The sequence below is a fragment of the Harmonia axyridis genome, chromosome 2 (assembly GCF_914767665.1).
Source record: "Harmonia axyridis chromosome 2, icHarAxyr1.1, whole genome shotgun sequence".
NCBI lineage: Eukaryota > Metazoa > Arthropoda > Insecta > Coleoptera > Coccinellidae > Harmonia > Harmonia axyridis.
In genome coordinates, this window is record NC_059502.1 from 17954239 (window position 1) to 17978289 (window position 24051).

A 24051-nucleotide genomic window follows, 5' to 3' on the forward strand; every position below is an offset into this window, starting at 1 on the left:
ATCCAAATATTATGTTATCGAAAAAATTATCGAACGAAGGCATGGCAATTTATTACGCAAAAACCTTGTTTCCAAAAAAATTCTGGCTTGTTTTCAAAAATATTACGGTATAGATAACATTTTTTCCATGTAATATTTGAATTTCTTCTTGCGCAATATACCTCATAACATTTTCTAAATGCTCAGTTGATTATTATCAATATGTGGATATAATACTTTTGTTATGTTCATTTCGAGCATTTTTTTTCAAAATGAACATTCGAAAAATATATCCATGTTTTTATGGTTCAATAAATACTTGACTGTCAAATTTTGAAGTTTTATATCTCGGTTATAAAATTTCAGAAAATATGAAGGATCACATTTGAATATACATATATACCTATATCAAAATGCTCTTCACAGAAATAGTTAAAAGTTCCATTTTCTGACTTCAAGGCATTTTCTGAGACCAAAAAGTATTTTGTTCTAGAAACCTTAGTAATAGACCATAAAGAACAAGGATATATTTTTCGAATGTTGATTTTGAATTTCCTTAGGGCGATTCTGAATGAAGTTTCTTGAAATAAATATAAAACTACCATCATAATTACATATTCGAATTGCGAATCAATTGAGGATTTAGAATTTATGAAAAAATTTCAAGTATATGAATTGTGAAAAAAAATTGTGAAAAAATTAGCCGTTCTCAAGAAAACCGGAAGTTCGAATGTGACACATTGGTCAAAAATATGTGTTTACCATTTTATTTTGTCGGATTTTTCTGAATTTTCATTTTGGAAAATCGCTTTTCACATAATAACATTCCATGGCTATGTTCCATATTTTTTCAGATAGCTCTTTAAAAATTCATCATTCATTTTGATGGTTCACATTGTTATTTTGCTTAATGAATAATCCACAAAATTCACCTTTCAATCACGTTTCAGTGAAAATAGCGTAAGCTTTTTATTGGGTAGAGCATTCCGTTCTGAGTGTTATGATTACTGAGTACTCAATGAGTATTGTTTGAATGCCAAGGAACATGTTACTTCTTTATATTATTATACTTGGCAAAGTGATCTTCTTTGAAATGAACCATATAATAGATATACGAGGTCTGTCTTGAAGTTGAATGATTATGAATGTCAATAAATGAATATCAAAGCGAATAATACCGATAAGAGGAGATAGGTATTAAAAATTAGCAGGCTTAAAACAGAGAACATAGGGAATCTAGGAGAGGGGGTGAATTATTCTTAATGACTAATTTATTTCATATAATTGCAGAAATATATAATTTACCAATTTTTGTTACCATAAAAAATCAAGAATTTCACGCAGCCTGTACGTTTTTCACGTTTAAGTATGAATAAAATAGGCTTCTGTGAGAACAGCATTGCCCAGCCGTTAAATCTGTTTAGACTTTTTGATGCCTAGACAGTGAACGGCTGGTACAAACTCTCATTGCCAAAACAGTAATGAAAATTGAACATATATTTTAATTGTCAACGTTTATTGAATAATTTTTGTTTGACTAACCATTTTCTATTAGGGTGACATCAATCGAAGATTTCGAATAATGGTTCATAATATAAACTTATACATATCTATTGTATCTTATCTGAAATGAATGACCTTCAATCTCTGGATGCGTCATTGTCTTTTGTGAATTTATGGTTTAACCTGTTCTTTAAACGCTTCTCACATGAATAATGAGTCCATTCACGTCAGTTTCATATAATTTTTTCATTTTATTGTGAAAATTTCGTTCGAACTTCGGTGTATACAGAGTACCTTGATCATTCAGTTCAGACTATGCCTACTGTTTTCATTGGCTAGTTTAAATATTATCAGTAATATTGTATCATATTCATTTATTTCCAAGAGAGTTTTGACCAATTTCACATCTTTTGAAGTGAAGACGACGAGCTTTAGTGGGTACATCAAGTCGCCATCATTTATGATTAGACTGTATTCCAATGACTAATCCATAAATGAAAGCGAACAAAAAATATAACTTTTATTTCAGCATATTTGCATATATTGCCTAGTTTGGAATCATACTTATAATTTGATAGTTTGATAGCACCTCTTAAGTAGTTGTAGCTTGATTAGGCATGATTCGTTCAGTGATTTTAGTAGCTTTCTCTTACGGAATTTGAGCAGTTTTCACTCCTAAAAATTAAATTAACAATGTTAAATTATTCCTTCGAATAAATTTAGAAAGGACAGTAAAAATGCGAAGATAAATCAGAAATAAAAGGAATTAGACATAACCACAGCCTACTGCCTGAAGGGTAATGTGTTACATTCGAAATACAATTCGCCACGGATAGCGTTGCTAGTCACTCTAATCAGTAGTTCTTCAAATTTTAGTGTATCTAGCCCTTTCAAATGAATAATTATGATAATTCATCTCGTTTTCAAAAAAATGCCAATAAATGAAAATCGAAGCGAATAGCATGGAAAACAAAAGACGACAGGTATCAAAAATTAGTAGGATCGAAATAGAGAACATGGAGGTGAATTATATTCTCAATGAAAAATTTATTTCATATAATTGTGTTCATTTTTCAACTAGTACGCCCATAGATCTACCTTGTAGGTAGATCAATATATCCTGTAGATCTACCTAATAGGTAGATCAATGTTGTCCATAGATCTACCTTGTAGGTAGATCAATGTTGCCCACAGATCTACCTTTTAGGTAGATCAATGTTGTCCATAGATCTACCTTGTAGGTAGATCATCATAGCCCATAGATCTACCTTTTAGGTTGATCAATATAGCCCATAGATCCATATTTTAATTCATTCATAAATACTTCCATATCTCCTGTAAAACCGATATCGCACTGTATAAAAAATATTCATCGCACGTATATCTTCGCAAATTATGCAAGAGAAAACAAATCTAAAGCTCTTATTCCAATTTCCAGATTTCATAAGGTCTCGATTTTCCAGAAATGTATAATCGGCGCTTGAAAATTGTACACCCTGTATATAATCGTCAATCCCCACGGTATACCTTCAAGAATTATGCAATTGAATGATAACCTATAGAGCTAACATGACAACTATAAGAAAAGTTTTCAGTTCTCCAGAGACATCTCGGAAATTGTACACTCTGTATAAACGTTATTCATCGCACGTATATCTTCGCAAATTATGTGAGAGAAATCTAACTTGAAATTTCAATTTTCAGATTTCATAAGTTTTCAATTTTACAGAAAAGCATAATTGGCGCTCGAAAATTGTACACCCTGTATAATATGGTCAATTTATCGAAAAACCTCCAATAGGCAACTTGAAAAAAAACAATATAAAATCGTTATTTTTATATGTACTTTGAAAATCGGAAAAACATAATTATATGTGTATACTACGAAATCATTCACACAATAGACTAAACAAAAAATTGATCCATTTCAATAATCCGAAGCATTCACCGCCAAATAATATAAAAATTAATAACTGGCGAAAAATTAAGAAAAAAAAAGTTATCACCTGCTGCAAGATTTGAACTCGCATCCCAAAAGAGACCTCTGATTGTACGACCGCATCCCTAACGACCCGGCCACAATGCCTTTCCATAATTGGGTGCATTTATGCTTCTTATAGGAATAATGTCAAAATAACTGGTGACAGAGATTCTATAAATTGATGAATTTTCATGAATTTCGTTTAAAAAATCGTTAAATATAAAGGAAATCGAATTAAAATATCTCTACCTACCAGTTTTCTTCGCCTCAAATGCTGATATCTTTCCAAAATGATATATTTACCTTGACAATTCACATGAAACGGAATGCTTCAAGATTTGACCAATTTCCATGAAAATATCAACAAAACGCAAAAATACCATCATAAAAGGGCGGTACATACAGGTGTAGTCTATTATTTCCTCAAATTTCTCGTTAAAAACTTTTCAAATAACCAAATGACTCCTGTAGAGGCTTCTGGCAAACCAAGCTTTCCACTGACACAAAACGATTCCGCTTGAAAATATCATAAAATATACATGGAAAAAGGGATATAAATCGCATCTGATTCATCTTTTCTTGCATATTTCCTCTCGATTCGTCCAAATTTCAACATTTCCATTAAAATATCATCTGACGTTTCCCATTTTCATTCTGTATTTCGACGATTTCATGAATGAGCACAGAATTGGTTAAAACGTCAGAATATTTTGAATAGATTATTAGATTGATCCTTGATTTTATTATACAGTTATTCATATTTCAAATAGTTCTATTCATCAAGAGCCCTCTAATGGACACAGTAAAAATAATATAAAACCTAAATATTCTAGAAACGTCAATTGCCGCGGACGTTGCTAGGCCCGTTGCTACCCAAGGACATCGTACTATTTTCCTATTGGTCGTTCACGTCGACGTGAATCTGGAAATTCGTCGGGAAATTTCCCAAACTTTATCCGTTCATTCCCAGGTAATCCCGAAAAATCGGGAAACGGGAATATCCGCGTTAGTTAATTCGACATTTTCTCTTTCTTTCCGTACTTTTAGTTTTTCTCGTATCTCTCCCAGAGCCGAGAACACTCGACCGCAAAATCGGTCCAAAATCGTTCGATTTTCGGTGGGAGGAGCGCTTACGAGTTTAATATAGTATAGACTAGTACGCCCATAGATCTACCTTGTAGGTAGATCAATATATCCTGTAGATCTACCTAATAGGTAGATCAATGTTGTCCATAGATCTACCTTGTAGGTAGATCAATGTTGCCCACAGATCTACCTTGTAGGTAGATCAATGTTGTCCATAGATCTACCTTGTAGGTAGATCATCATAGCCCATAGATCTACCTTTTAGGTTGATCAATATAGCCCATAGATCCATATTTTAATTCATTCATAAATACTTCCATATCTCCTGTAAAATCGATATCGCACTGTATAAAAAATATTCATCGCACGTATATCTTCGCAAATTATGCAAGAGAAAACAAATCTAAAGCTCTTATTCCAATTTCCAGATTTCATAAGGTCTCGATTTTCCAGAAATGTATAATTGGCGCTCGAAAATTGTACACCCTGTATATAATCGTCAATCCCCACCTGTATACCTTCAAGAATTATGCAATTGAATGATAACCTATAGAGCTAACATGACAACTATAAGAAAAGTTTTCAGTTCTCCAGAGACATCTCGGAAATTGTACACTCTGTATAAACGTTATTCATCGCACGTATATCTTCGCAAATTATGTGAGAGAAATCTAACTTGAAATTTCAATTTTCAGATTTCATAAGTTTTCAATTTTACAGAAAAGCATAATTGGCGCTCGAAAATTGTACACCCTGTATAATATGGTCAATTTATCGAAAAACCTCCAATAGGCAACTTGAAAAAAAAACAATGTATAATCGTTATTCTCATATGTACTTTGAAAATCGGAAAAACATAATTATATGTGTATACTACGAAATCATTCACACAATAGACTAAACAAAAAATTGATCCATTTCAATAATCCGAAGCATTCACCGCCAAATAATATAAAAATTAATAACTGGCGAAAAATTAAGAAAAAAAAAATTAACACCTGCTGCAAGATTTGAACTCGCATCCCAAAAGAGACCTCAGATTTTACGACCGCATCCCTAACGACCCGGCCAAAATGCCTTTGCATAATTAGGTGCATTTGTGCTTCTTATAGGAATAATGTCAAAATAACTGGTGACAGAGATTCTATAAATTGATGAATTTTCATGAATTTCGTTTAAAAAATCGTTAAATATAAAGGAAATCGAATTAAAATATCTCTACCTACCAGTTTTCTTCGCCTCAAATGCTGATATCTTTCCAAAATGATATATTTACCTTGACAATTCACATGAAACGGAATGCTTCAAGATTTGACCAATTTCCATGAAAATATCAACAAAACGCAAAAATACCATCATAAAAGGGCGGTACATGCAGGTGTAGTCTATTATTTCCTCAAATTTCTCGTTAAAAACTTTTCAAATAACCAAATGACTCCTGTAGAGGCTTCTGGCAAACCAAGCTTTCCACTGACACAAAACGATTCCGCTTGAAAATATCATAAAATATACATGGAAAAAGGGATATAAATCGCATCTGATTCATCTTTTCTTGCATATTTCCTCTCGATTCGTCCAAATTTCAACATTTCCATTAAAATATCATCTGACGTTTCCCATTTTCATTCTGTATTTCGACGATTTCATGAATGAGCACAGAATTGGTTAAAACGTCAGAATATTTTGAATAGATTATTAGATTGATCCTTGATTTTATTATACAGTTATTCATATTTCAAATAGTTCTATTCATCAAGAGCCCTCTAATGGACACAGTAAAAATAATATAAAACCTAAATATTCTAGAAACGTCAATTGCCGCGGACGTTGCTAGGCCCGTTGCTACCCAAGGACATCGTAGTATTTTCCTATTGGTCGTTCACGTCGACGTGAATCTGGAAATTCGTCGGGAAATTTCCCAAACTTTATCCGTTCATTCCCAGGTAATCCCGAAAAATCGGGAAACGGGAATATCCGCGGGAGTTAATTCGACATTTTCTCTTTCTTCCCGTACTTTTAGTTTTTCTCGTATCGCTCCCAGAGCCGAGAACACTCGACCGCAAAATCGGTCCAAAATCGTTCGATTTTCGGTGGGAGGAGCGCTTACGAGTTTAATATAGTATACTAGTACGCGCCCTTATCTACCTTGTAGGTAGATCAATATATCCTGTAGATCTACCTAATAGGTAGATCAATGTTGTCCATAGATCTACCTTGTAGGTAGATCAATGTTGCCCATAGATCTACCTTGTAGGTAGATCATCATAGCCCATAGATCTACCTTTTAGGTTGATCAATATAGCCCATAGATCCATATTTTAATTCATTCATAAATACTTCCATATCTCCTGTAAAATCGATATCGCACTGAGATAAAGCGAGATACTAAGGATTCATGAATATACGTGTGAGTAACCCGCATCTTGTATGTAATTTGAGGATGGGAATAATATCGAATAATTCCTATCAAGTGACAATCAACTCGACCCTTTATAAACTGTATATTTACATGAAACATCCTGTATATAAATGAAAAAAAAACCTGAAGCTTATAATTCGATGGTTCAATATTTCACATTTCTGCATAAAAATCTAATTGGTACTCGAAAATAATACAACCTGTATATGATCGTCAGTCGCTTACTGTATATCTTCAACAATTATGCAAAAAAAAAATATCCTGGATCTAAGATCTCAACTATCAGATTTCAACAGGTTTCAGTTCTCCAGAGTCGTCCAATTGGAGGTCGAAAATTGTGGACTCTGTATAAAAAATATTCATCGCACGTATATCTTCGCAAATTATGCAAGAGAAAACAAATCTAAAGCTCATATTCCAATTTTCAGATTTCATAAGGTCTCGATTTTCCAGAAATGTATAATTGGCGCTTGAAAATTGTACACCCTGTATAAGATGGGAAGGAGGGAATCCCTATTATTTTAAAAAGACCACTGAATTCCTCACCCTGTAAAAATTTTAAATATATGGGTACTGCATATCTTCACGAATTATCTAAAAGTCGACTAACACGAAACTATTAATCTAGTTTTCAGATTTTATTGAGTCTAATTTTTCACAAATATCGAATTGGTATGCCGAATTTTTACTCCCTGTAGAATTGTTAATCAATTATTAAATATTTCCTCAATGATTTCCTCCATGAGAAAGAATACCTGAACTTCTAATTGCCACTCGAAAATAATACACCCTGTATATAATCGTCAATCCCTACCTGTATACCTTCAAGAATTATGCAATGAAATGATAACCTATAGAGCTAACATGTCAACTATACGAAAAGTCTTCAGTTCTCCAGAGACATCTCGGAAATAGTACACTCTGTATAAACGTTAATCTAGCACGTATAACGGAAAAATACCATCATAAAAGGGCGGTACATATAGTTCCAGTCTATTATTCTCTTGAATATCTCGTTCAAAACTCCTCAAATATCCAAATGACTCCTGTACCTAGCGACTTCTGTCAAACCAAGCTTTCCACTGACACAAAACGATTCCTCTTGAAAATATCATCAAATATTCATGGAAAAAAGGATAGAAATCGTATCTGAATTATCTTTTCTTGAATATTTCCTCTCGATTCGTCCAAATTTCAACATTTCCATTAAAATATCATCTGACGTTTCATTAATGATTTCGACGATTTTATGAATAAGCACAGAATTGGTTTAAACGTCAGAATATTTCGAATAGATTATTAAATAGAATCATTCACACAGTTGACTAAAAAAACTTTGATCCATTTCATTATTCCAAAGCATTCACCGCCAAATAATAAAAGAATTAATAACTGGAAGAAAAATAAAAAAAAATATATCGACTGGCTGAGATTTGAACTTCCAGCGCGTAGATACCACTCCACGACGGTCCGTATCCCTAACCACCCGGACACAACGCCTTTACTTAATTAGGTGCATTTGTGCTTCTTATAGGAATAATGTCAAAATAACTGGTGACAGAGATTCTATAAGTTGATGAATTTTCATGAATTTCGTTTAAAAAATTGTTAAATATAAAGGTAATCGAATTAAAATATCTCTACCTACCGATTTCCTTGCCTTAAAATGCTGATATTTGTTCAAAATGATATATTTACGTATGTCCTTGACAATTCACATGAAACGGAATGCTTCAAAATTTGACGAATTTCCATGAAAATCTCAACAAAACGTAAAAATACCATCATAAAAGGGCGGTACATACAGTTGTAGTCTATTATTTCCTCAAATTTCTCGTTAAAAACTTCTCAAATAACCAACTGACTCCTGGTAGAGGCTTCTGGCAAACCAAGCTTCCCACGGACTAAAAACGATTTCTTTCGAAAATATCATCAAATATACATGGAAAAAGGGATATAAATCGTATCTGAACATCTTTTCTTGCATATTTCCTCTCGATGCGTCCAAATTTCAATATTTCACGGCATGAATAAATTTTGACATTTGTCGTCTTCTGTCCAAGTATTGACTTATTGCAGCTTCTAAAATTCGAAAAGCATCCATCGGGGCATATTTAGTATCGATATTTTAGTCAAATATGGAATTTCTGTAATTGAATCGATATAATTAACTGAATTGATCATTATTTCCGGTTCGATCGACAATTAGAAATATTCTAGAAACGTCAATTGCCGCGGATGTTGCTAGGCCCGTTGCTACCCAAGGACATCGTAGTATTTTCCTATTGGTCGTTCACGTCGACGTGAATCTGGAAATTCGTCGGGAAATTTCCCAAACTTTATCCGTTCATTCCCGGGTAATCCCGAAAAATCGGGAAACGGGAATATCCGCGTTAGTTAATTCGACATTTTCTCTTTCTTTCCGTACTTTTAGTTTTTCTCGTATCTCTCCCAGAGCCGAGAACACTCGACCGCAAAATCGGTCCAAAATCGTTCGATTTTCGGTGGGAGGAGCGCTTACGAGTTTAATATAGTATAGATAATGCACTTCAAGCTGTCAACAATGACGAATTCAAAGTAAAATTTTGATGTTTCAATGTAAACAAGGTATTATGGATGAGGAAGTGGTATAATCAGTTATAATACCACAAGAGCATAGGCAATATTCGATTGCACACTGAAGAGGTTCGCATAATCGAAATATATTGTCTATGCTCGAGTGGTATTCGTTACGATTATATAATGAATAATTTCAATAACTATAACCAAAGCAATGCATTTTGATGATTCAATGACATTTCACTGAGTTCGACATTAATTTTTTGGCGTAGCTATGGGAATTTGCGGATTCTATTGTTTCATCAGAACATGAGTTGTAGGTATAATCAGTAAATCTCGAATGATTGTCTGGAATAAAGCTTTGCTTTTAGTTGAAACCACAAAAATATCTGATTTTAACATATGAAAAATATAATCAGTGATATATTATTATATTCACCGATTTCCAAGAGAGCTTGGGGCAATTTCACATCTTTTGAAGAAAAGATGATGAGCTTTAGTGGGTACATCAAAGCCCTCTCATTTTCGGTTAGACTGAATTCCAATGTCTAACCTGCAAATGACGGGGCACAAAAAATATAACTTTTGTTTCAGCATATTTTCATTAATTGCCTTGTTTGGAATCATACTTATAATTTGATAGTTTGATATCACCTCTTAAGTAGTTATAGCTTGATTAGGCATGATTCGTTCGGTGATTTTAGTTGATCATTTTTGACAGTAGCTGTCTTTTACGTCCGGAATTTATGCAGTTTTCACTCATAAAAATTAAATTAACAATTTTAAATTATCCCTTCAAATAAATTTAGAAAGGACAGTGAAAATTCAGAAAATGCAGTTTTCATTCGTAAAATTGGAAAATAGCAATTTAAAATTATCCCTGTAAATTAATTTAGAAAGGGCAGAGACAATTGGAAGATAAATCAGAAAGAAAAAGAATTTAACTTAATCACATCTTACTGCCTGAAGTATAATGTGTTACATTCGAAATAAGATTCGCCACGGACAGCTTTGCCAGTCACTGTGATCAGTAGTTCTTCACATATTAGTGTATCGAGCACTTTCAAGTGAATGATTATGATAATTTATCTCGTTTTCGAAAAAATGAAAAATAAATGAAAATCAAAGCCAATAGCATTGAAAAAAAGGCGGTAGGTATAAAATTAATAGGCTCGAAGTAGAGAACATGAATGTAAATTATATTCTCAATGAAAAATTTATTTCATATAATTGCGTTCATTTTTCAATAATGCACTTTAAGCTGTCAATAATGACGAATTCAAAGTTAAATTTTGATGTTTCAATGTAAAAAAGGTATTTTTGATGAGGAAGTGGTATAATCACTTACAATATCACAAGAGCATAGACAATATTCGATTATACACCAATTCACGAGAGCGCAGCTCGAGTGATGAAAATTTAGAAATTTTCGGATTCTATTGGTTCATCAGAACGTAAGTTGTGCAATCATAATCCCTAATGATTAGCTGGAATAATGCTTTGCTAATAGTTGAAACCACCAAAATATCTGATTCTGACATAAGAAAAAAATAATCAGTAATATATTATTATATTTACATATTTCCAAAGAAAGCTTGGAACAATTTCACATCTTTTGAAGTGAAGACGACGAGCTTTAGTGGGTACATCAAGGCCACATCATTTTAGATTAGACTGTATTCCAATGTCTCATCTTGAAATTATGTGGTACAAAAAATATAACAAAGAATGTCAATAAATTAAAATGAAAGCGAATAGCATTGAAAAAAGGCGGCAGGTATAAAAAATTAATAGGCTCGAAGTAGAGAACATGGGGGTGAATTATATTGTCAATAGCAAATGTATTTCATAAAATTGCGTTCATTTTTCAATAATGCACTTTAAGCTGCCAATAATGAGGAATTCAAAGTTGAATTTTGACGTTTCAATGTAAACAAGGTATAATCGATGCGGAAGTAGACGTAGTATAATCAGTTATAATACCACAAGAACATAGGCATTATTCGATTATATACCGATTCACGAAACGTTGTTCGCGAAATATAACGAGATCTCAGCTCGAATGGTGTTTCGAGAATTACGTCGAGTGAAGAGGTTCGTATAATCGAAATATATTGTGTATGCTCGAGTGATATTCGTTACGATTATATAACGATTAATTTCAATAACTATAACCAAAGCACTGCATTTTGATTCAATTCAATGACATTTGACTGAACTTGCCATTTTTTTTTTTGGCGAATGTTACTATGGAAATGATCAGAATATGGCAGGAGGCGAAACACCAAAACGATTATACCACGTCTTCGAGTAGTATATTCACTTATCAATACGCCGTAGCTACTGTATTCCAATGGCTGATCCATAAATTATAGGGTACAAAAAATATAACTTTTATTTCAGCATATTTGCCTTAATTGCCTTGTTTGGAATCATACTAATAATTTGATAGTTTGATATCACCTCTTAAGTAGTTATAGCTTGATTAGGCATAATTCGTTCGGTGATTTTAGTTGATCATTTTTGACACTAAAGATTTCCGGAATTTGAGCAGTGTTCATTCCCAAAATGAAATTAACAACTTAATATTATCCCTGTTTATAGATTCATAAAGGGCAGTGACAATTTGCAGATAAATCAGAAAGGAAAAGCTACTGGTATAAAAAACTATTAGGCTGGAAGTACAGTACCTACATAGAGGTGAATTATATTCTCAATGACTAATTCCTTTCATATAATTAAAGAGATAACGAGCGTTCATTTTAATTCGTGGTCAAGAGTGTTGTGGAGAAATATTAGTTGATTTTCTGTGAGTGTGAGTAGATTCGAAATATGTGAACAGCTAGTGATATTATACAAGCTAAGCGCTACCCACACTCACAGAAAATCAACTCGAATTTCTCTACAGCACTCTTGACCACGAATTTAAATGAACCCTCGTTATATCATTAATTTTCATGACCATAAAATAAAAGCAATCACGAATTTCAAGTAGCCTGTACGTTTTTCACGTTTAAGTATGAATAAAGTAGGCTTCTGTGAGAACAGCATTCTTCCATAGTTAACTTCAACTAGTCTTTTTCCTTTTTGATGACTGGTCAGAAAACGGATGGTACATACTTTCATTGTCAGAACAGTCAAATGAAAATCAAGCTTAGATTTAAATTGTTGACGTATATTGAATAATTGTAGTATGAATAACCATCTTTTTATGGTCACATCATTTGGATAGTGGTTCATAATATAAACTCGTTTTAACAACCTCTACTGCAAGCATTTTTTCTCAAGCTGAAGAATATGAAATGAAAATATTCTGTCGTACATGGCATCTTTCGTAATCTGGTAGAGTCGACTTATTTTATCAACTTATGATAAAATATTATGACTATTATGACGCTTGTCACATGAATAATGAGAACATCCACATCAGTTTCATACTGTTATTACTGTTCCTATGTTTTTTCATTTTATTGTGAAAATTTTGTTGGATCTTCGATGTATACAGCGTTACTTGATCATTTAGACTAAACTGTTTCCAATGGCTAGTCTATAAATGATCAGTAATATATAATTAAATTTCCAAGAAAGCTTGGACCAATTTCACATCTTTCAGATTGAATACGACGAGCTTTATTGGGTAAATCATAATGCCCTATTCCGTTGATAAGTCTGTCTTTCAAAGACTTATCAAAAGGATGGGGGACATAAATTGCTTAGTTTGAAAACATATTTTTATATTTTATAGTTCAATGGTACTTATTAAGTTGTAGCTTTCAACTTAATAAGTTTCATGTTGTAGCTTGGTCATGAATCGTTTGGTGATTTTTAGTGTTCATTTTCGACAGTAGAGCTTCTTCTTACCTCCAGAGTCTGAGTATTTTTCATACCTAAAACTATAATTAACCATTCAAATTTGAAAGTACCATTGGAGAAGAAATTTTCCGAATGAAAAAAACAAACCCTAAATTTTCTCGGATATAACTGCTTGGGAATTTTATTGGGAATTCGGACCAAATATAACTTATTCCGCAACTTGTTAGGTACTTAGTTTGAAAATATTGTAAAGAGACTAGGATACATTGTGCCAGAATTTTTTCGAGATCTGATGAAATTGATTTAAATGATATAAGATTGCATTGGTGTTGAATTTTATCGTTTTATTGAAAAATTATAGAGAAGCTCACATTGAACCTCTGGATGCTACATTGTTTCTTGTAGATTTATAGTTTAACCTGTTATTAGAATACTGGCCACATGAATAATGATATCATTTCCATCACTTTCACACAGCTTGTACATATTTTTTAATGTTATTGTGGAAATTTTTTCTGGACTTCAGTGGTTAGCATATTGCCCATTTAGACTAGACTGTTTTCAATGCCACTCTATAAATTATCAGTAATGTATTACCTTATTCATTTCCACAAAAGCTGGTACAATTCACATCTTTTAAAGTGGAAGTCGGTGCGCTTTAGTGGGAAAAGCATAACCTCATAATTTTGATTAGACTGTTGTTCTATGACTAGTCAGTAGGTGATGAGGGACAGAAAATTTAACTTCAACCATTCTTGTATAGATTGAATCATTCTTGAATAGAATGCCTAGTTTGGGCAAGTTGGGTTTAGTTGAATGGTAGCTTGTAAAAAAGTGTAGATTAGTCTGTTCGGTGATTTTATTTTCATTATTTTCATTACCGATAGTGAAGCTCAACATACAAAAATTTTTCTCACCTCTTGAGTTTTCATTTCCAAAAATAAAACGAAATGAATTTGAAAATATAATTGGAAAGGAAATTTTTCGACAGAAAATTGAATTCGTCTAAATTTCGGATGAAAAAAATGAGAGGTGGTTTCTATATCCAAATCCGCTACCTACGTTCAAAAAATTCCTCATATGTGAGATTCTATAATAAAATATTGGGACAGAATCATTCTATTGATAGTTTGATAATCGGAAGTACCGATTATTATTGATTGTTAGTTTTATAGTCAGTAGTACCGATTATCAAACTATCATTCGATAATAAATTAGAAGGATCTAGATTCACACCCTCACAAATATTCGCATCTGCCACGTTGGTTTGTGGGAGCCTTTATGGCTTAGTACGTTCGTAAAATGTTTGTCACATGAACTCAGCTGAACACAGCTTGTATCTTTTTTCTTCTCATTGTGAAAATTGTATCTTGAATTCAGTAATTGCTTTCATACATCCTATACGATTTTCCCGTTTAAGTATATAAATAACGTGCCTTAGTGGGTAGAGCATTCCCTGTTGAGATTTATTTAGCTACCGAATTTATGATCCTTATTTTCTGATTCATAAAATTTGAAATACTTAAATGAAATCAATCAATTACAAGAAAAAATTTACGAGAGCTTCAGGACAGAAAGCCTCTCAAATAAAAATTTATTAAACTCAAAACTCATTTGAGCCTATTTCGAGCGCTATTCCGTTTTACCCATCAACACCTACTTCAAATTTTGGTATTTCGTCGAAATTTGAACCATCTGAGAAAAAGCTGCTCTGCTCTTTTTTGACAAAATTTAAAAGCGATAAATTTTTTCACTACGCCTGTACGTTTTTCACATCTTAATATGAATAACGTGGGCTTCAGTGGGGAACAGCATCCTACCCGTCCATCCCTATGTACTTGTCAATATTCGAGGACTGGTATTATAGGAATGAACGGGAACAAAATATTATAATATCATATAAGCAAATTAACCATAATATTCTTATTCAAAATAAAATATTAATTTTGATTAATCAATACCGCTTCGAAGGAAATGGTAGTATTATTAACCATTGTTCATTCGGTGATTTTTTAGTTAATAATTTCCAACAATGAAACAGTTTTCATTCAGGCAACTATGAAAATTATTCGATGATCAGAGATCATCTCAGCAATTATGTAAATAATTGTGAAATCGATCGAAAATCTCCATCAGTAATGAAGAAGTACATTTACTATTTCCAAAAAAAAACTTATTTCAGCAATGAACTCAAGTTTTGAGGCAAATTAAAGTACTTTGTTCTATCCTTCTATCTAATTTGAAAACGCCCACAGTAATAACAACAAAATTTCAAAGCGAGATTGAGGTGGGGTCATTTCATAGATTGGTAATCGGCAATACCAATTATCAAACTATCGGTCGATAACGAATTTGTAGGATTTATTCAAAGATTGAACTGGTGAAGAAGGAGGAACAAAATATTCATTCATATAAGATTCCTTCTCAGAAAATCATCACGTTTGAAATGGAATACTCTGAATAAATATACTAGGTTCAAATTACCTCTCACATTTTAAAATAAGTAAATACTGAATGCTATTAATATCTTTCAATTCTTAGAATAATACCGATTATTAATTATCAAATAATATTTTCATCAATTCTTGGTACGTTTTTCACTTTTCAATGTGGAGATAGTAGGCTTAAGTAGGTACAGCATAATGTCGTATGAATTACATGGATGAAGAGTTTTAATTTATTATCATGATATTCATTATGATGAGGAGATGAACCACTTATTCATTCGAATATTGTTATATTTGCAGGAAGAAAATTTTCACTAACCAATCTCAAAATGGACGTCAACGCTGACAAGAAAAAACGAAGATTGAAAGTAAACATGCTTCTCCATTTTTGTATACGGAGGACTGATGAATAAAATTTTCAACGTTGTGATTACAAAATCAACATCCATGGAGACTAAAATTGGAAGAGGCAGAAGATTATGATACTTTTATACGAAGGTATGTAAACGTTCATTATATTTTACACAAGCTTGTAGGTTTTTTACTTATAAATAAAATATATTATTTTATTTTTTTACGGAAGTAATTTTCTAAGGCTATCCAAATATTATGTAACCGAAAAAATTATCGAACAAAGGCATGGCAATTTATTACGCAAAAACCTTGTTTCCAAAAAAAATCTGACTTGTTTTCAAAAATATTACGGTAAAGATACCATTTTTTCCATGTAATATTTGAATTTCTTCTTGCGCAATATACCTCATAACATTTTCTAAATGCTCAGTTGATTATTATCAATATGTGGATATAATACTTTTGTTATGTTCATTTCGAGCATTTTTTTCGAAATGAACATTCGGAAAATATATCCATGTTTTTTATGGTTCAATAAATACTTGACTGTCAAATTTTGAAGTTTTATATCTCGGTTATAGAATTTTAGAAAATATGAAGGATCACATTTGAATATACATATCTAAGTATATATAAAACCGCTTGCACATATACGTCAAACTTTAAACGTAAAATCACAGCCCAAACGGGACCATCTAGAGCAAAAATGACAAGAATAAGACCCCCCTCAAAATCGTCTGGAGATCCCGGGAAAAATCCCAAACCTTCGATTCTCCTCGCGGTTTTCGAGTATACGGGGTGTTTCGGAACATTTTGACATTTCAAGTCCCATATTTCTGTGGTATCTGTGGACAATTTGACTGTCAGTGTCATGTTAATAATAAATATTCCATTTCGATATATGAAAGTTCTTGAAAAAGTTTGCAGTTTCCAAAATTGTTATTCAATATTCAAATAAATGCCGACAGATAAAATGCAAAGTCTTCGGCGAATCGAAAATTCGATAGATATTTGTCAAAATTTGGAAATGAATATTGATATCATCGAATGCATTTTCAGTTCAGGTTCGTTTGAAGGGTTTGTATAATTATTGATTCAATTGGATGAATGTTACTTTATTTCAGGAATTTTTCGTTTATTTTCCACAAACTATAAAACTACATTCTCTTTCGTGAGAATTTGAATCTATTGCGACAGAAGATGGAACTACAAAAGAGAACAGAAGTTTCATCTGATCATGTATTAAACAGATAGAAAAACTCCTTATAGATAATTCACAATTGTCACAATTGCCAAGTTAGTCAGATGACATTCAAAAATTTCCATGTGTTTTTTGAATATCTGAAATATACACTTTTACGACAGGAGAGTGTAAAAATATAAATGACCCATCCGTTTTTGAAGAATTTGAGTGCAGTGCTGTTGAATTTATAATGAATAAGTCAAGTCGTTGTGAAATCTTCCATACGAATAATTTGAACTATATATTATCTATTATATTATTTGCTGCTCAACTGAAACATGTATTAATAAACCTTGGAAATTAGAGACTCAAACTTTTTACCTGATTTCTCAAAAAAGTTCCACCAAGATAAGAAATTAAATTTTTTTATGAGGTAACATAAGCCATGGGCATTTGAAAGGCAAGTCTATTCATTCTGTCTCTTTTTAGTTTGTTTATTAAAGCTATACTAGGATATAAATATAAAAAATCAGTTGAAATACTAGTCAAAATGTTACGACAGAAATAAAATTTAAAGGATCATTCAGTATATGAAGAATTTCAACATGGCAGTTACTTTTGAAATTGGTATCAATTTTCCAGCAATTCAATGTAGGTATAAAATACTTTAAAAAGTAACTATTCATCAAAACTTTCCATTTCATGAATGAATGATTAAACATGTAGATACCTATTTCACTAAAGTTTTAAATCGTTATAGGAATAGTTGCTCTATGGCCAGTTCGAAAATGCTATCCTACTGATTTATTCATTGCTTTTGGTAAAAATTAAATTATTAATTGATTCAGATCCAAAGTTAACATTTGAAAAAAATCAACCCACTAACATGGGTCAATAGTATTGGCTGATACAATTTTAGTACCGAGGCAGTCATTTCAAATACTGAACACATCTTCTGACTGAAGTAAAACTTGAACAATGACCTTTTTTTACTTGCAACTTGAAATGAATTTTGCACTTTTTCAGTGTTCAATAATGAGATAATTATTAAATTGACTCAAGAAATTAACAGTATGCTTTATCAGGATTAGTTAATACTGCTAAAAACGTTAATAAACCTATTAATTTCTTATATGGTTCATCATTACAACTCTCTTTTGTTGAATCAAATTTCAATTGAGTTTTCAAAGCAGTGATATTCAGCCCTAAACATTTTTTAGCTTTCCATAAATTCTTTATGATAAAATTATCATTTGAATTTTCTATCAGATATTATATTCATTCAGAATCAACATTAGTTAAAACGAAAAAGTCATCCACGTACAATGCAACAACAGTTAGCAAGTTATTTTTTGATTTTATGTAGATACAATGCTCAATTGTTGATCTTTTTTAACTAATATCTATCAAAATTTTATTTACTATATATATTGCCCTGTTCAACTTACTTCTGAGTAAAACCCAGAGCTACAAGCTTGCTCTATAACGTAGCGAACCATCATTCAGCTGTCCTCCACTAAATCAGAATTATCTAGTGAAATTTCTATATCATCCCTTATCTATGATAACTACATCTCGACTGGTATTAATGAAATTGTTACCTGTATCCCTTTGATCATTCACCAGAACCCACAAAAATCATTTTTGTCCCTATACCTTCAAGAAATATGCAACAGAAGAGTTTGCAAAATTCATCGATACAATAATCAGATTCTAAAAACGCCTTAGTTCTTCAGGAATGTCCAATTGGTCTTTCGATATTATAAATTATTGAAAATAACCTACTATTAACCAAATTTTTAGATTTCAAAAGGTGTCCTTCCTTATATTCTAAATATATACACCCTATATAATTGTTAATCATATATTGTATTTCTTAATAAATTATGGAATAGAAGAATAATTTGTTGCTCAACTGAAAAAAAGTATTGATGAACCTTGGAAATGACGGACTTCTTATAACCTGATTTCTCAAAGATGTTACACCTAAATAATATGATTGCTTGTAAGGCAACATAAGCCATGGGTCTATTCATTCTGCCTCTTTTCAGTTCATTTTAGCTATACTGAATATTCCTAAAACAAAATTTCACTGTAGGTCTTTTCATAGATCTTATCGAATGATTATGTAAATTCAATATTTGTCAAAACTGAAAATAAACATTGAATGCAGTTTCTTTATTTCAGGTGGTATTTCTATTGACTGATAATAACTCTCACATTTTGATTATGCATTTTTCCCAAATTTTTTAAAGAAGAAAGAAATTGCCATTTCTAGAGAAATGAGAATTTCAGATTTCAAAATGTCTAATTACTACTTCAAATATATATACACCTTATATAATTGTTGATCAAATATTGTGTATTTCTTTACAAATTAGTTAATAATTTGAAGTTTTAATCTCAATTTTCAGACTTGAATTGGTCCAACATCTCTAGATACTTCTAATTGATATTCCACAAATAAGTATCCTGTATAATTATCCATACAAACGAAAATAATCCATCTTCTGAAAAGAAAAACAATGTTTACTATATAGAATTAATTTTAATAATGATTCAAAAGTGATGAAATTTTGCAGACTTACTTATTTTGGGTCTTAGATCACGAATCCACTGTCATAAATTCCTTAATCCAGCTAGTTTTTTTTTTTTATTGTGATTTTTTTTTTTTTAATTGGGAAATTGGCCTAATGAAGGTGAGGTTATCCACATTAATAGCTAGTTTTCTTGTATTTTATTAACTGATTCTCGTAAGAAATGATTAATTAATCACATTTCAAGCTTTCCCTGACATAAAAATGCCTTTTTTTTCGTCAAAATCGATGGTTTTATCGATTGTTTATATATGGCGGCGGCCATCATGTTAATTACGTAACGTTTGTCAGATGCATAGACCTAATATCCTAATATGGATATTAGGTCTATGGTCAGATGCGAAATAATCTGCGACGTTGCCTGTATGCCAGATCTTCTTGATGGGATCGGTTTTTTACTTGGTGGAAATTCATATTAATAGATTGTTTGAGATTATGACGTATTATAAAACTGTATGGAAACTCATAATTTTCGCACAGCTATTCGAGCAGAAAATTCGGCAAATTTATTTTCGAAATGAATAAATGGTAGTTCATATAGTGTTATTCTGGTTTTTTCGATATTGGCATCGGATTCAGTTTAGTCCTCCTGAACATATACAGGGACATTGATGTTGACGAGGACGCTGTGATTACAAGGTTTTCAAAGGGTTCACAGACCAAATTAGATTTTGTGTTATACTTGCCAATTGTCTTCTTTTTTTTTTCATATGAAACAATAGATTTACTATTTTTTTTTTAATTTCTACCTGAATGGCTAAAACCGTGATAAGTAAATAAATATATTATAATATAACAAATACATAAGCGTACAAATTTTTTTACCGAAATTTGAGGCTTTATTGTAAAACACTGGTTATACATTTATGATTCGAAATATTGCCCATCGCTGGTCACTATACTTTCTCACATATTTCGGGCAGCGTACGAATTGAAAAAACTGGTCATCTTTTGAAGCGATCCACGAATCGATACAAGTTTTTAATTCTTCATAAGATAGGAAGTGCTGGTCAGCCAGGCTGTGTGCTATTGATCGAAACAAGTGATAGTCCGAGGGAGCAACGTCTGGAGAATACGTCGGGTGGGGTAGGAATTCCCATTTCAACTTTTTCAAGTATATCTTGACTTTCGCAACATGGAGTCGAGCATTGTCATGCAGTAAAATCCATTCATCTACTCTCTCGTCGTATTGCGGCGGTTTGTCTCTCAATGCTCGACACAAACGCATTGATTGCGTTCGATAACGATCGCCTGTGATCGTTTCAGTTAACAACTCATAATACACTACGCCGAGCTGTTCCCACCAAATACTGAGCATGACCTTAGAACCGAGAATATTCGGTTTAGCAGTCGACGTGGAAGCATGGCCGGGATATCCACATGATTTTATGTGCTTGGGATTATCGTAATGAACCCGTTTTTCGTCTCCAGTCCCAATCCGATGCAGAAATTCCTTCCGTCTTTGCCTCGAAAGCAGCTGTTCACAAACAAACAAACTCCGTTCAAACACCTCCCGGCTTCAACTCGTACGGCACCCACTTTTCTTGTTTCTGAATCATTCCTATGACTTTCAGGCGTTTTGAAATGGCTTGTAGTCCTAATGATCCTGTCAATTATTTGAATTTGAGAGCATAATTATGTTTGAACACTACCCTTATTTTTACCATAGAATTCAACGAAATCACAAAAAAAATAGGGTTCTGATTTGAAAATCGAAAGTTATGATCAAATTTTGTTCACAATTTTTGGCACAATATTTGAAACACCCTGTGATGATATTTTTCAAATTCAAGATATGCACGATATTCCAACATCATTCTAGTTTGTGAAAGTGAATTGAGTATACGCATAGGATATTCACAGTGAAAATAATTCACGTGATAGTGACTATGGAAATTCTCTCTTTTTTACGATTTTTTCTTAATATTTTGAAAACTATGAGAACTAACGCAATAATTTTAGCAGAGAGTAATTGAGAATGGAAATCTTTCTTGTATAACCGGAAGTGCCAGAACTTCTAAAATATTTTAGCTGAATAGGGCATCATGAAGAATGTCATATTCCGAATTTTCAGATTTCAAATCGGCCCTGTTCTCCAGAAACGTCTAATAGGCCTTCGAACTTGAAACACCCTGTATAAATATTCATATAAATATCTAAATATAAATATTTTTGAGAGGTTAAGCTCGATATCGGTGTAATCTGGGATTTGGTACCATAGAAAAACTCGAAACCCTTAACGGCGAACCCCCTCAAACTTAAGGCTAGGACCGCCCTTGATTTGTCGTCATGGAAAGTTATTTGCATCAAATATTTTCATGTGAGCAAGGGCGAAATGGTATGTTCTAGGAAAGAAGTCATATAGAATTCTACCCTAGAATCAGCATAGGATACCGAGTGAATCGTCTAAAATCAGCTAACGATACAAGGTTTCCGAAAAAAATATTTTATTTTCTAGAGGGATACCCAGTGAAGGATCTACCGGCATAGTGACGGGGTCCAAGGGGCGGAGCCCCTTCGGCGAGCAGAGCGAGTATACCTATATAAAATTCTCGTCACAGAAATAGTTAAAAGTTCCATTTTCTGACTTCAAGGCATTTTCTGAGACCAAAAAGTATTTTTTCGGCAACCGTCCGGGAAGTGCTCACTTCCCGGACGCTTTTTCTCTGAGAAAGTAGCATTTCCCGGCCTAGTCCGGAAAGTACGTACTTCCCGGACTAGGCCGGAAAAGAATCATAGAATCCATAGAAACCGAGATAACGGCTGACAGTTCATATGAAATTAGTTGTCAAAAATTTGCATGTTTTTTTATCGCAATCGCAATAAAATAAGGAAAGCAGCAGCGATAGTGTTATTTTACATGGTTGCCGAAAAAATATTGTACGCAACACGCCCGAAAATGGTTTTTTTGGACTCACAGACTTCCAGGACGAGCGTAAGCGAGTCCTGGAATTTTGTCTATTCGTCCAAAAAAACCCTATTTTCCGGACTTGTTACGTAAATTACTATTGTTCTAGAAACCTTAGTAATAGACCATAAAGAACAAGGATATTTTTTTTTTGAATGTTGATTTTGAATTTCCTTAGGGCGATTCTGAATGAAGTTTCTTGAAATAAATATAAAACTACCATCATAATTCGAATTGCGAATCAATTGAGGATTTAGAATTCATGAAAAAATTTCAAGTATATAAATTGTGCCAGAAAAAATTAGCCGTTCTCAAGAAAACCGGAAGTTTGAATGTGACACATTGGTCAAAAATATGTGTTTACCATTTTATTTTGTCTGTCGGATTTTTCTGAATTTTCATTTTGGAAAAATGCTTTTTACGTAATAACTTTCCATGGCTATGTTCCATATTTTTTCAGATAGCTCTTTAAAAATACTTCATTCATTTTGATGGTTCACATTGTTATTTTGCTTAATGAATAATCCACAAAATTCACCTTTCAATCACGTTTCAGTGAAAATAGCGTAAGCTTTTTATTGGGTAGAGCATTCCGTTCTAAGTGTTAAGAGTACTTAGTACTCAATGAGTATTGTTTGAATGCCAAGGAACATGTTATTTCTTTATATTATTATACTTGGCAAAGTGATCTTCTTTGAAATGAACCATATAATAGATATAGGAGGTCTGTCTTGAAGTTGAATGATTATGAATGTCAATAAATGAATATCAAAGCGAATAATACCGATAAGAGGAGATAGGTATTAAAAATTAGCAGGCTTAAAAGAGAGAACATAGGGAATCTAGGAGAGGGGGTGAATTTTATTCTCAATGACTAATTTATTTCATATAATTGCAGAAATATATAATTTACCAATTTTTGTTACCGTAAAAAATCAAGAATTTCACGCAGCCTGTACGTTTCTCACGTTTAAGTATGAATAAAGTAGGCTTCTGTGAGAACAGCATTGCCCAGCCGTTAAATCTGTTTAGACTTTTTGATGCCTAGACAGTGAACGGCTGGTACAAACTCTCATTGCCAAAACAGTAATGAAAATTGAACATATATTTTAATTGTCAACGTTTATTGAATAATTTTTGTTTGACTAACCATTTTCTATTAGGGTGACATCAATCGAAGATTTCGAATAATGGTTCATAATATAAACTTATACATATCTAT

General features: G+C 32.4%; 1 long non-coding RNA gene across 1 annotated transcript in view; it reads left to right on the forward strand.

The window, feature by feature from the left end:
• Positions 1-24051, forward strand: part of LOC123673768 — a 53242-nt gene that overhangs the window by 12078 nt on the left and 17113 nt on the right. The window contains exon 4 of the long non-coding RNA XR_006746543.1: positions 16088-16285. This is a non-coding gene — a long non-coding RNA (uncharacterized LOC123673768). The remainder of the gene's footprint in view (positions 1-16087; positions 16286-24051) is intronic.